This window comes from Dermacentor variabilis, unplaced genomic scaffold (genome assembly GCF_050947875.1).
Source record: "Dermacentor variabilis isolate Ectoservices unplaced genomic scaffold, ASM5094787v1 scaffold_12, whole genome shotgun sequence".
NCBI lineage: Eukaryota > Metazoa > Arthropoda > Arachnida > Ixodida > Ixodidae > Dermacentor > Dermacentor variabilis.
The window spans coordinates 5,285,507-5,297,892 of record NW_027460280.1 but is presented as its reverse complement, the minus strand read 5'-3'; the positions used below and the strand labels follow the sequence as shown (position 1 = coordinate 5,297,892).

The 12,386-nt window shown below is 45.3% G+C and overlaps 1 long non-coding RNA gene across 1 annotated transcript in view; it reads left to right on the top strand.

Annotated features, from left to right (window-relative positions):
* LOC142566384 (uncharacterized) overlaps nucleotides 1-11,689 on the top strand; it is a 158,433-nt gene extending 146,744 nt beyond the window's left edge. The window contains exon 3 of the long non-coding RNA XR_012825047.1: nucleotides 11,438-11,689. This is a non-coding gene — a long non-coding RNA (uncharacterized LOC142566384). The remainder of the gene's footprint in view (nucleotides 1-11,437) is intronic.
* Nucleotides 11,690-12,386: the final 697 nt, after the last annotated feature.

Sequence of the window (12,386 nt, the reverse complement as noted above, 5' to 3'; positions counted from 1 at the left end):
ATAATGCGCATTTTGTATCCCACCTAAATTATTGTCTCTTGGTTTCGGGTAGCACCACTAAAACAAACATTAATAATATATATATGCTTCAAAAGAAAGCTGTACGCTACATTGGAAACGTAGCCTACGTTGCTCACACTTGGGAAATGTTTGTTCGTTACCAAATATCTCCGATTAATACCATATACGAATATTACTTAGCATTAAAATATAAGCGATGTATGCGACATAACTAGCTTAGTTTTCTTGAATTAACCTGCTTCAGACAAAATCTTTCAGAATGCTCCTTTCGCAAGATAGAAATTTGGCACATTCCCTTCTCCCGTATAATGTACGAGCAACAGATGCTCCAACACTCCCTGCCCACTGTTTTGAATAAATTACTGTCACGGGGTATAATTCCGGAAACATGTTCACTAGTTGAGATGAGAAGTGCGTTAATTCACTAATATCTTCTTTTTGAAAGCCGCGTTTCTGTATTTTTTCTTATCTTGCTGCGATGTATCCTGCGCATTTTATCTTGGTGCGATGAATTTCTGTGTTCCTTTATTGACTACTATGCTGTGTTTCTTATTTTTATACTTTGTTCACAAACTCATCTATATACAAGATGTTTTTGCCCTTGCTAAATAGCCAGAACAATACCACGTCGTTTACACTGTGCGCTTTAGCTGTATGCCTTGTACATGGGGGCTCGGACGTCCTTCAAGTTATTGTGTTCTCTTTTGGCCCGGGCCCACCCGCATCTTTAATATTTGGCGATGTAAATAAACTTCACTTTGACTTTGGATACGCCTGAGGTAGGAGGCATACGGCGACGTAAGTAACGGCGCGGATCAGCATATGGGGCGAGGAGACGGGGAAAAGGAGCTCGAATACGGCGACGTCCAGGAGGAGCGGCAGTGGCGAGCGACGTGGCCAATGCCGAGGCAACGGAAGCAAATGGCCTTGTCGTCCGGAGTTCTCCACTCGGTAGGGTTGCGGTATCTCGGAGGGGAATACAGACCGCTGTAAGGCGTAGCTGTCGGCAGCGGTTGGGTGTCAGGTTGGGAGACGGAGCAGGCAGCAGGAAAACCGTGGTTGGCAAATTCTTGCCGCACAACTGCCTGAATGAAAGAGATCACTGGGGCTGGTTTGCCAATGGTGAGGTCAAGTGGGCGTGAATGGAACGGCGAAGGACTTGTAGCCTCGAGCTTGCGGCGAACAGTACGTGTGACGTGCCCATTTAAGGGCGGTGAAGCGGTAAGGTCGACGCAAGACGACGTCGAAACCGTGTAAGGGAGCCAGGAGAACTGTGGAATGACGCGGCGACATTTGGCGAGCTCAAAGCACCGGCATTCTTTGACAATGACACCGATAGTGGACACATTGTTGAAGACCAACAAGTGGAACGCGTCGTATGCGATCCCTTTGAGTACGTGGCCGACTTTGTCAACCTCGGTCATTTTGTCGTCCACTTTCCGGCAAAGAGCGAGCACGTATTGTATGTATGAGACATAAGATTCAGTAGAAGACTGAACTCGGGTAGCAAGCTCTTTTATAGCAGCCAGCTGCCGACCGGTGGGATTTCCAAAGAGGTTGTTGAGCTTCTCCTTGAAAGCGTCCCCGCTAGAGATCTCGCCCTCGTGTGTCCCGAACCAGACACGAGGAGTTCCGCCCAAGTAGAATAGGACATTCGCTAGCATAATGGTAGGGTCCCAGCGGTTGTTTTGGCTAATACGCTCATGCAGGTTGAGCCAGTCTTCAACGTCGTCATTATCTTGGCCACAGAATACTCCAGGATAGCGGGGATTGGTAGCCGTAACGTACGTTGTTGGCGGTGTCGCAGGAGTAGAAGCAGACGATATGTCGTCACGGGGAGCCATGGCGGAAAGAAGGACGGTGCGGCCTCTGCGGAGCTCCGCGGTGAGGACGGGGAACGGCACCCTCCGCGAAAATGTTACGCGAACGAAGGATTCAGGGCTGGAGACTATTTAGAAAGTATACTTACAAAGGATAATGCAGCGATGGCCAGTTCAGTCGACAGCTCGAGAGCCAGAGAGCGTTCGTAGTCTTCGTTGGGGCGCCCGCGTGCATCGTCCACAGGAAACACGCATTATGCATGTATCAATATGGTGCATTGCTCTCTTGCAGGATAACTGTCTCATGTGAATAGATGGCGTTGCAAATCATTTTGTAGGTTACAAAATAAATTTTTGCACCTAATAGATTATGCACCATACCTTAGCCACACTGCCCATTGTTTAGAAAACACCAACTGCTTATACTGTTATAAATGTTATAAACAAAAAGATAGGGTTAGCTAGTTACGCACAAATGCATTCTGATCCTGCCGCTTTTTTCATCAGTATCAAACAAAAACACACACCTACAATGCCCGGCGCATAGGTTATAATAAGGAAAAAATACGTACCAACTACGGCACCCAGAAACTTAGCTACATAATTTCCAGTCTTTTTAAACGATCACCATCGTGCTGTAAACATTATCCAGGAAAGTAAATCATTCAAAGCTTTCAAAAACAGCGTCACTATGTATCTGTTGTCACTGCAGGCGTGACCACTCTTTTTATTTTTTCTATTGTTTCTTAGGGTATTTTTCCAAATTGTACATAAATCTTCAATCTGAAATAACTCCACTTTCAATGTTAACCAACCACTCTGTATTTCTGTGGAACCACCTTTCTCTGTGGAAGTTGGCTCCACCCTCTCGCCTTCGGAGCGGCAGCGCCTATTGGAGCTAATACACCAGATCGAAGATTTCTTTCGACTGCGTCAAAGGTTAAACAAACACCCCTGACCAAGCACCGTATCATCACGGATGATAGTACGCCACCGATTCGACAATATCTCCACCGTGTAGCTCCAAAGGAACGTGAAGAGATTCAAAAACAAGTGAAGAAGATGCTCGAGGATGGTGCAATACAGCCTTCGAAAAGTCCCTGGGCGTCACCCGTGGTATTAGTCCAAGTGAAAGATGTCAGTTTGCGATTCTGCATCGATTACCACAACTTAAACCAGGTCACGAAGAAAGACGTCTACCCGCTGACACGCATCGATGATTCGCTGCACAGGCTACAGCATGCACGTTACTTTTCATCAATGTACCTACGAAGCGGGTATTGGCAGATCGACATCGATGAGAGAGATCGTGAGAAAACTGCCTTCATGACCCCCGATTGTCTTTGCGAATGTAAGGTCCTTCCTTTCGGTTTGTGCTCAGCGCCTGCCACTTTAGCCTCTAATGGACAACGTACTATAAGGTCGGAAGTGGCAAACATGCTTGGTCTACATAGACGACGTCATAGTGTTCTTAGCTACATTTGATAAGTACCTAAGCCTGTTACTCACTATTCTCCAAGCCATCGGAGGACTCACGGACTAACACCTCAAGAACACTCGAAACACAGACAGTGGAATGTGAAACGAACCACAAGGCACACATTACACCAAAAACGACATCAACCACAGTGCAAACAGACACAACTGTAACAGACAACAGAAAATCCGCTACCGAAGTTTTCACACAGACGCCCACACGCACGTCTGCACACGCACAATGTCAAACAGAAACCAAGCTCGAGTTAAGCCAGGCATCCGGTAATAAACCTGCCAAAAAGATGAACACCCCACGCAAATCTACCCTAAAAAACAAATAAATGACAGCCATCGCAAATCAATAACTCTTCTCTGCCACGAAGCACCGAATTCCTGCAGGCTAGAAAACATAAGAAAAACATGCGATCTATACCTGCCATCTGAATACCTACACTATCTGTACAGAGAAAAATATAATCCCTAAAGGCCTAACACTGAAGGCTGTACCAGCTCTAGGAACACTCCCACCACACCATCGTTCAACCTGGCAAATAACATTGCGCAATGCCTCAGTTTCACTTTTAAATATCCCCAAGGAGCACTGCGCAGAACAAATAGAAAGTTTTAGCAAGAGACTTCTGAACGTAGTTCTGACACCGGATGAGAAGATTTAGAACATTACGACAAAAAACAGTCTGGAAAATTGGTTCGAAAGAAAAGGAAAAAGTCAAACGTTAATCAAAAAACAACCTTCCAGGCAAACAGCCACCTCACACTAAAAAGAGAGACCTCGAGTCTAGAAATACCAGACGTGACGGAAACTTGCACAAAACAAACCACTCCTACGTTGTAGGTATTTCAAAAACATTAAGTAAAAAGAAATAGGTGTACTCAGAACATGCCTAACCTTTTGTCCCACGAAACATAAAATAAATGAATGCGAGCTTCACAAGGACCTCTCAAAATTTTCCCGACGAATGCGTATCACACACTTTTTCGCAGACAGCCCACCAGACACCAGGACGACACCACTTAGAGCCCAATCCACTTGGACTCCCGAACCAGAAGGAGCCATAGAACTTGACATATCCTTAAAACTGTCAGTAAAGAAATTATAAGCCAGTGCAAGACATCTAAGCGACCTAAAAACATAACGGCGTCGGAGAATCATTCCATTTCAAATCTTAGTTGCCTGAATGACATTGGTATTAAGGAAGCAGATAAGGCTTGAAGTATAGTTATTTGGCCAGTAGAAAAATACAAGCACGAGGCTTACATACAACTAAACAACCCAGAACATTACCGTAAGCTAGATACCGATCCGTCATTATTCTACACAGTGACAATTGCCAACAGGCTGAAATCATTTTGGCTGATGAATTGGTAACACCGTCAAAATACAACTTTCTGAAACCAAGCAACAAAACTCCTGGGCGTTTCTACCTCCTTTCGAAAATTCATAAAATTTCATCCACTGAACTATACAACGCTATTATCCCTGGTCGCCCGATAGTATCAAACAACACCCCGACAGAGAACATCTCCGCATTCCTTCACCACTTCTTTGGTCACTTGTCAAAAGCACTTCCGTCATTTGTACGAGATACGCCCCACCTGTTGAGAATTATGGAGGACATTAATACTAAAAGCATACTACCGAAAAACATAATTGTCACTACACCAGACGTCACTGCCCTGCACACCAACATTCCAATCCCTGATGGTTTATCTTCGACAAAGCAAACGCGGTCTAAACAAAATGCACACAACTGAAGTCTGCTTGTCTCTCCTTGAATTAGTTCTAACACATAACTACCTCGAATTTGAGGAGAGTTACTACCTACAGATACATGGTACAAGCATTGGTACGGCTTTTACAATAACCTACGCGAAAATATTTATCAGGATTATAGAAACTGATTTCCGCTTGCGCTGCAGTGACAAGCCCCACACATACCTACGATAGATAGACGACATATTCATAATATGGGCAGCTGGCCAAGACAGTCTAGATAAATATGTAGCATTTCTCAACAGCTTTCATCCAACAATAAAATTCACATGAGAATCCTTAATTGAGCGCATAAACTTTCTGGACACAACAATATGCACTGACAATCGGGCGCTAAAGACAACGCTGTATAGGAAACCTTACGACAAACAACAGTACCTAGAATAGACGCGCCACCATCCCCGACGTTGCAAACGAGACATCTTTAAAGGCCAAGCCACACGACTGCGTCACATTTGCGTTGAAAACCAAGACTCCATAGATAGGCTTGATCATCTTAAAAAAAACCTATTAAACAGAAACTACTCAAACAGTGACCTTCAAAAAGCCTACACCGCTGCAACCAAACTTGATCGAGCCGATGTACTCAAGCCCTGCCCGAGGATCACAAGAACAACGCATCTTCTTACTACTAAATTCTCAAACCTACTCCCAAACGTGAGTAACATCCTGAGTAAATACTACTCACTTATCACCAGCAACCAGAAAATTAACAAGATTTTTCCCGACCCGCCGTGAGTAGCTTACAGACGCAACACTATTTGTAAAGATGTTGTGCATGCCAAACTAGGGACGAAAACGATGTTGGGAACTGGGCCCTGTGGCCGTCCCAGGAGCTCTACATGCAAACATATTCAATCTATTACTACATAAAAAGTACAGCGTCATATTGCGCCCACAAGGTAACTTCGGGTTTCACCCGCACATCAAGCAACGTAGTGTGCTATCTAGAATGTGCCGCTTGTAGCAAACAATACATAGGTGAGACTGGACAACAAATTCATACAAGACTCAAACGTCACCGCGCGGACACAAAACACAATTTACGTACAGCAGTAGCCAGCCACTTTAATGAACATGGCCATATATTCGACAAAGCAAGGCTCTATATACTACAAACAAATACCTGTTACCTCGCCAAAGGAAGCATACAGAATCATATCTCATATACAAGTTTAATTGCCTACACTCGATGTGCATTAATTTGGCACGTAGCAGCTTACAATCTTTAATAGGGGTAATTATAATCTGAAATTCTCATATGATCAACCAAGGCACAAAACACATTAAGCCACCAGCTATCCTTATTTCTTAACCTCACCTCTTCCTCCATTTCGATTTTCTTTTCCTGCCTACTGCTCAATTTATTATACTCTTGCATGTTTTTACGTTCATATCAACTGCACGACCCCCTTTCCCCATCTACACCGGCCTCCGCCCGCTTCTGTGCACGTCATCCTCTTATTTTTTATTCCGGTTTCCGTTCCACCCTCTCTTTTCTTTTTTTGTCTGTTTTTATATATTTTTTGGAACTCCCTCACTAACCCATTCCAAAGTCCCAGACGTCAGCATACCTTTTTCGGCACTTCAGCCACACAGGGTATCGCCATTTCTCTATACCGCCGTAACGATACCTACGTTCAGCTACTGGAGCTAACATCCCTTGAAAGACCATGTCGCTACCTTCCAGTTACCCCATGCGTGGTTCCCAGACTCCTTGTCGCCGTCTTAACTCCTTCAGAAATACTCGCCGCATTGCTGCCATGCTACTAAAGTCACTCTTTCAACTGATGTTTTTTATAGGTCTTTCTTTTTCACTCGCGGACTGACCGCCTGACCGGCTCTTCTAAAAGCCACAAAAACATGCCGCCAACTACACCCCTGAATGCTCCCTAACCTCTCGCTTCTCCAACGCCCTCCCATGCCCCCCCCCCGTTTTTTTCCTTCCTCTCCTTTTTTTCCTCGTGGTGTCCTCCCCTTTTCATCTGTCTTTTCTTTGTTTTTTTTTCTCCCCGCCTTGCTACCACTCTCCCGCTCTTGTCCCCTCGTCTTCGGAACCACGCTCACACACGTCAGGCGAAAGCGCTCATTATCTTCGAAGTCTCTCCCATTATAATCAACTTCCACCGAGAACAACCGCACGTGACTTCACTGCACTAACCCTTTATAACTAACATGCCGAGGACCACCTGGCCGCCTTTGACGAAGGTAGGTCCTCCTATCGAAACGTTGGCCAGCCTTTCTGAGGCACCTTCTCCTTGTTTACAAACTTTATACCACAGTGTGCTATTCCACCTGTCAGCGCCTTTCTTGATTTTGGACCCGCCGTGGTTGCTCAGTGGCTATGGTGTTCGGCTGCTGAGCACGAGGCCGTGGCATCGAATCCCGGCCACGGCGGCCGCATTTCGATGGGGGCGAAATGCGAAAACACCCGTGTGCTTAGATTTAGGTGCACGTTAAAGAACCCCAGGTGGTCAAAATTTCCGGAGTCCTCCACTACGGCGTGCCTCATAATCAGAAAATGGTTTTGGCACTTAAAACCCCAAATATTATTATTATTATTTCTTGATTTTGGACATCAACATAATGTGCTTCCAGGCAAAAATAGTTCACTCACCCATATTTTCTGTCCTATTGTTGTTTTTAGTAAACTTTCAGCACCACTCTGTCTTCAAGGTAAACAAAGCTGCCAATCGGCTGTTCCGTCTGTGGCCCCCTTCGAAGTCAATCCGGCTCGGTCTCCATACAGAAACGGACAAAATCACTCATGATAACCGCGATTAACAACCGCAACGTCAACCACCAATGAAGCACTACGAAATAAAGAGCAGCGTACAAATTCCGACGCAAATTTTCCTGGTGTTCAGCTATGTGCCATGCTCTGAGGTGTTGCGTTGCTATTGTTGCAGACCTCAAACACAGGTCCCGCTTGATCTATCTGACGAATGCTCACCATGTACTCACAGTGTCAGCGTTGCTGAGCTAAATTTGTGCATCGCGCCATCTACTCGTTTGATTAGGAAGACGAATTAGCGGAAACAGTTATTTCTCCTAAGTAATTGTAACTTTCGCAAGCACATTTATGAATAGTCTTGATATCAGACGCTTTTCTCGGTCGGTCCACTTCACTTGAGCCGAGGGCGAATTTTCAAGGCTCTGCTCGGCGCAGGAAAGGTGGAGCAGTGTTCATGAAGCACAGCGGTGCCCTGAGTGAAGGAAGGGCCGTCGCCTTGATTTGGCTGAGTCGAGGAGAAGCGTTCAGTGTAGGCGTGTTTAAGAATACTGGGCTTAGTCACGCTGGTACCTCACTATAAGGCGAGCTTGCGCTTGAAAATAACGCTCAAAGGACATATATGTCTGCGCGCAAAGTAATGCTTCCTCAGAATCTGATATAGGGATCAAGGCATCGGTACATCAGATTGGAATGCTCGTACATTGCAGCGCAATCTCGGGTGTCAAATATTATCGAGAATGTATGCAGTATTTGCTTCACGTGTGCAGTCTGATTAGATAATGCTCTTTGGCTATTGAATCTGTTACAACTTTCTGGATATTTTAAACGCATGCAGACGCATCTTGAGCTAACCGAAAATTTTAGAACAGTAGTTACTCCGGCATTCCTAAACACGCCTTCAGGTGAAGCTTCTCCTCCACTCAGCCAAGTCGAGCCGACGAGACTTCCTTCACTAAAGGCGCCGTTGCGTTTCATGAACACAACTCCACCTTTCCTCCACCGAGGAGCGCCTTGAAAATGCGCCCTTGACTCAAGTGAAGTGCACCGGACGAGAAAAGCGTCTCATATCGAGACTATTCCTAAATGTGCTTATCAAAACTTCAATTATTTAGGACAGATATTTGTTTCTATTAATTCGTTTTCTTAATGAAACGTCTACATGGCGCAATGCACAACTTTAGCTCGATAACGCTGCCACTGTGTGCATTCGGCTGACCCCAGGCGGCACGTCAGGTCGGGCCAGCGTTGCAAACGTATTGGCAGTTCCTGGCCAAATGACGGCCTAAGATTAACAGCGTGGTTCCAATATTGGCAGTGCCATTCTGATTCCTGGTCCAATGATGGCCTAAGGGTAACAGCGTGGCGCAAATATTGGCTGTGCCTTTCTGACAGAGATCCAATGTTGACCCAAATTACACATTCAGTAAAGAATATTGGCACCGCCGTTCAAAAAGGCGGGAATGATTGGACCGTCTTTCGAACGGATTTGCAAATATGGTGCACTAGTTGGCTTTCTTTGGATGACATTGACCCGTGATAAGCCAGTTTTTGCCTTGTCGGTTTTTAGTGTTATACGACTTGCTGAGATTGAACAACTTGTTTTGAAAAGTAACGCACTGATCACAGGCACACTGCGCAGGAACCACCAGAAATATGTTTGCAAGCTGCGACTATCTGTGGAACCACCTGTGGTTCTCCCATGTAAACTCCAGGCATTATACACCGCCATTTTTGCCCTTCGCCGTCACCGAAATGCGCCCCCTAAAGAGAAAAGCCACTGCACAACGTAGCAAGCCAGGGAAGTCGCTTTATGGGCAAATTAGCCGCTCCTTTAGTGATCGTGCTTGGGAACATACGCTTTCCATAAGAAGCAACGATATTGCGAATTTGCCTGTGCATCTTATATTTTGCATGTACGCTCCGCGGCTTTGGAGGATCAGGATTCTGAGGAGAATCGAGAATTACAGTGCCACAGAGCTGATGAACCCGTTTTATATCGCATCGAGATGGAGCGTATATATATTAGTGAAACTTTTGTTTGTTTGTTTGTTTAGCATGCATGGCATGTGGCGGAAACATAATCATGGTGCTCCTACTCCAATATCTTTGTTTTTCGTGCATGTGTAGTAAGCTCCTTGTATGAATGCCCCTGACAGAAAAAAAAATTAATTGCACGTTTTGGCTTTTCCGTGTCAACAACCTCTCGTATTTGCCTGTATTTGGCAAGGCGCATTCCGGATTTTTTTTTTCGGCCTAACTTTCCGTTCTTCAGCTGCCACTTGCCTCTTCCTCCCGCACCAACGTGCGCCTGGTTAATGCTATCATTCAAGCGCTCAGACAGCTATGACCTGCTGTGTCGAATTGGCGGCTCTCGGAGGCACAAGGAAAAGTGGCGGGGTCACTATGTCCTCCTTGTCTCCCTCCATCACTGCCGCCCAAATAACGCAGTCGGGTTAGGACCAGCGGGGGAAAGGGGCGTTTACGCCGTTTTCTTCATTCACCCTTTCCTTTTACTCTTTCCTTCTATGCATCGCTAGCACGCCGACTGGGTGCAACACCGCCTGAGTGCTTGCAGTCTTGTTCGTTCTTGTCAGCGCACTCCTATCGTGAACAATGCTTGCTTGCGGTCGTCATTCCTACTGAGAAGGCTACATCTTGAAATACGCAGCAAAGTGGCCACGAATTTTTGTGAGTGTTAGAATTAATATAGACGAAGCAACAGCTAGAAAAAAGTCGGTGCTGGTGCCCACCGTCTTCGATGTAGGATGAACTCGGATACACAGAAGCATGCATCTTACAATGGTGAGCGCATTTGTTTTGCGCAGAAGTTTTATAAGGAACATTATCACCCAAGCAATATCACACGGTATATCTATGACTGAAACAGCCCTGGCTGATGTAGAGTGCCTGTAATTACATAGCTCTGCTCTTTTTTATTCGCGGCCTTTGAATAGTGCTTGGAGTAGAACCCGTGTAGATCTCTGTGAATTTCACCCAAATTTCAGGACTATGATTTTATCAAGCCATGCACGCGGCCTGATCCTGCTAGTCATACCGAGGAACCGCGCTTCTTCTCACTGTTCTAGGCGTTGTTCTAGGCAGGTTCTAGGCACTGCTCTAAGCATAATTTCCAGCCGGCAGCATTTCTTTCTTTTCGTATAATAAATGCCTCTTTTGCTAGTGTTTCCTGACGGAACTTGTCGGTTTCCATATTAAAAATTTCGCACGAAGGCCGCATTGCGTCTACACACTCTGAAACTAGGCTTTTTGTGCTGTATCAGGTTTTGCTGCAATTTTTTAATTATGATGTGCTACGCTGACTAGGTGTGGGGTGTCAACAAGGCGGACGGATCCTGCGAATTTTATGCTTGTTCTAAATATTCTGTTACACCTTCTACGAAATATGCCATGTATGTCAAAATATTAAAAACTGTTACCTGACAAATCTCTTGGAAGAATGTTTCTTCATTCATCCCTTGGAACTTTCTGCTCAAACTTATAATATTGTTGCGGTATGGCGATTTTTCAAATGAAAACACTGCAACATACATTTGTCATACCAACATCTCTAATAAATTTGTTTTTATTTTACAGTGCAAGCATCTCCTCCAAGTACTCGTGAAGTCGCTATGGGAAGTGGTAGCAAATTTAACAAAACCACCATGTTATCGTGGTCCTCGGGGGCCTGACCAGCCCGCCGTCATCCAAGCACTGACCAACCTTCCTACCGACGTCAGCTCCCTCCCTTGAAACCCCTGGCCAGCCCACCGTCCTCGGCACCTTGCCCAATTCGTATCCTTAGGGCAGTGCCTGTAAATAAACTGTTTGAAGATAACCGAGTGTCACCCATCTAGGTCCACGGAAAATACCTGTTTGTGAAAATTTATTCGCACATAAACTGTCATAAAAGTCAACTTCAGTATTCTTTTATTATTATTTGCAAGTATAGATGACTTCTGCTTCTTAACATTGTATCTTTTTGTCGAGCTTTCCTAGCTACTATTGAGGAAGACGGTGTGGGGGGGAGGGGGGACAATTGCTATAAAAAATGTCGCTAGCAAAAGGTTTGCGGTAAGAATGGCTGCGTGCTCTAGAGCCAGTGTATCTAAAATATTCGTCATGCAAAGGGCATTGGCTCAAAGCTGGCATTAATAATGGCAGCGATATGGCTCAACGCTGGTCCTACGCTGGCAGCACAATGGCTGCTGCATTGGCATAACATTGGTCCAATCTTGGCTTTAACGCTGGGCCAGCATTGGATTGGGTTGTACTTTGCCAATATTCCAACATTGGTCTAATATTGGTACCAATTTCTGCCAGCATTGGACCATGGTTGGACCATTGATGGTGTACTGTCTGGGATAGATCCAGCGGGAGCTGTTTTTGAGGTCTGGAACAATCGCACCCCAACAGCTGAAAGCATGGTGCATGGCTTAAAACCAAGAAAATTTGCGCCGACATTTGTCTCTTTGTTTCCTAGTGCTTTATTGATGGTTCACGTTGCGGTTATTAATCGCGGTTATTATGGGTGATTTTGTCCGTG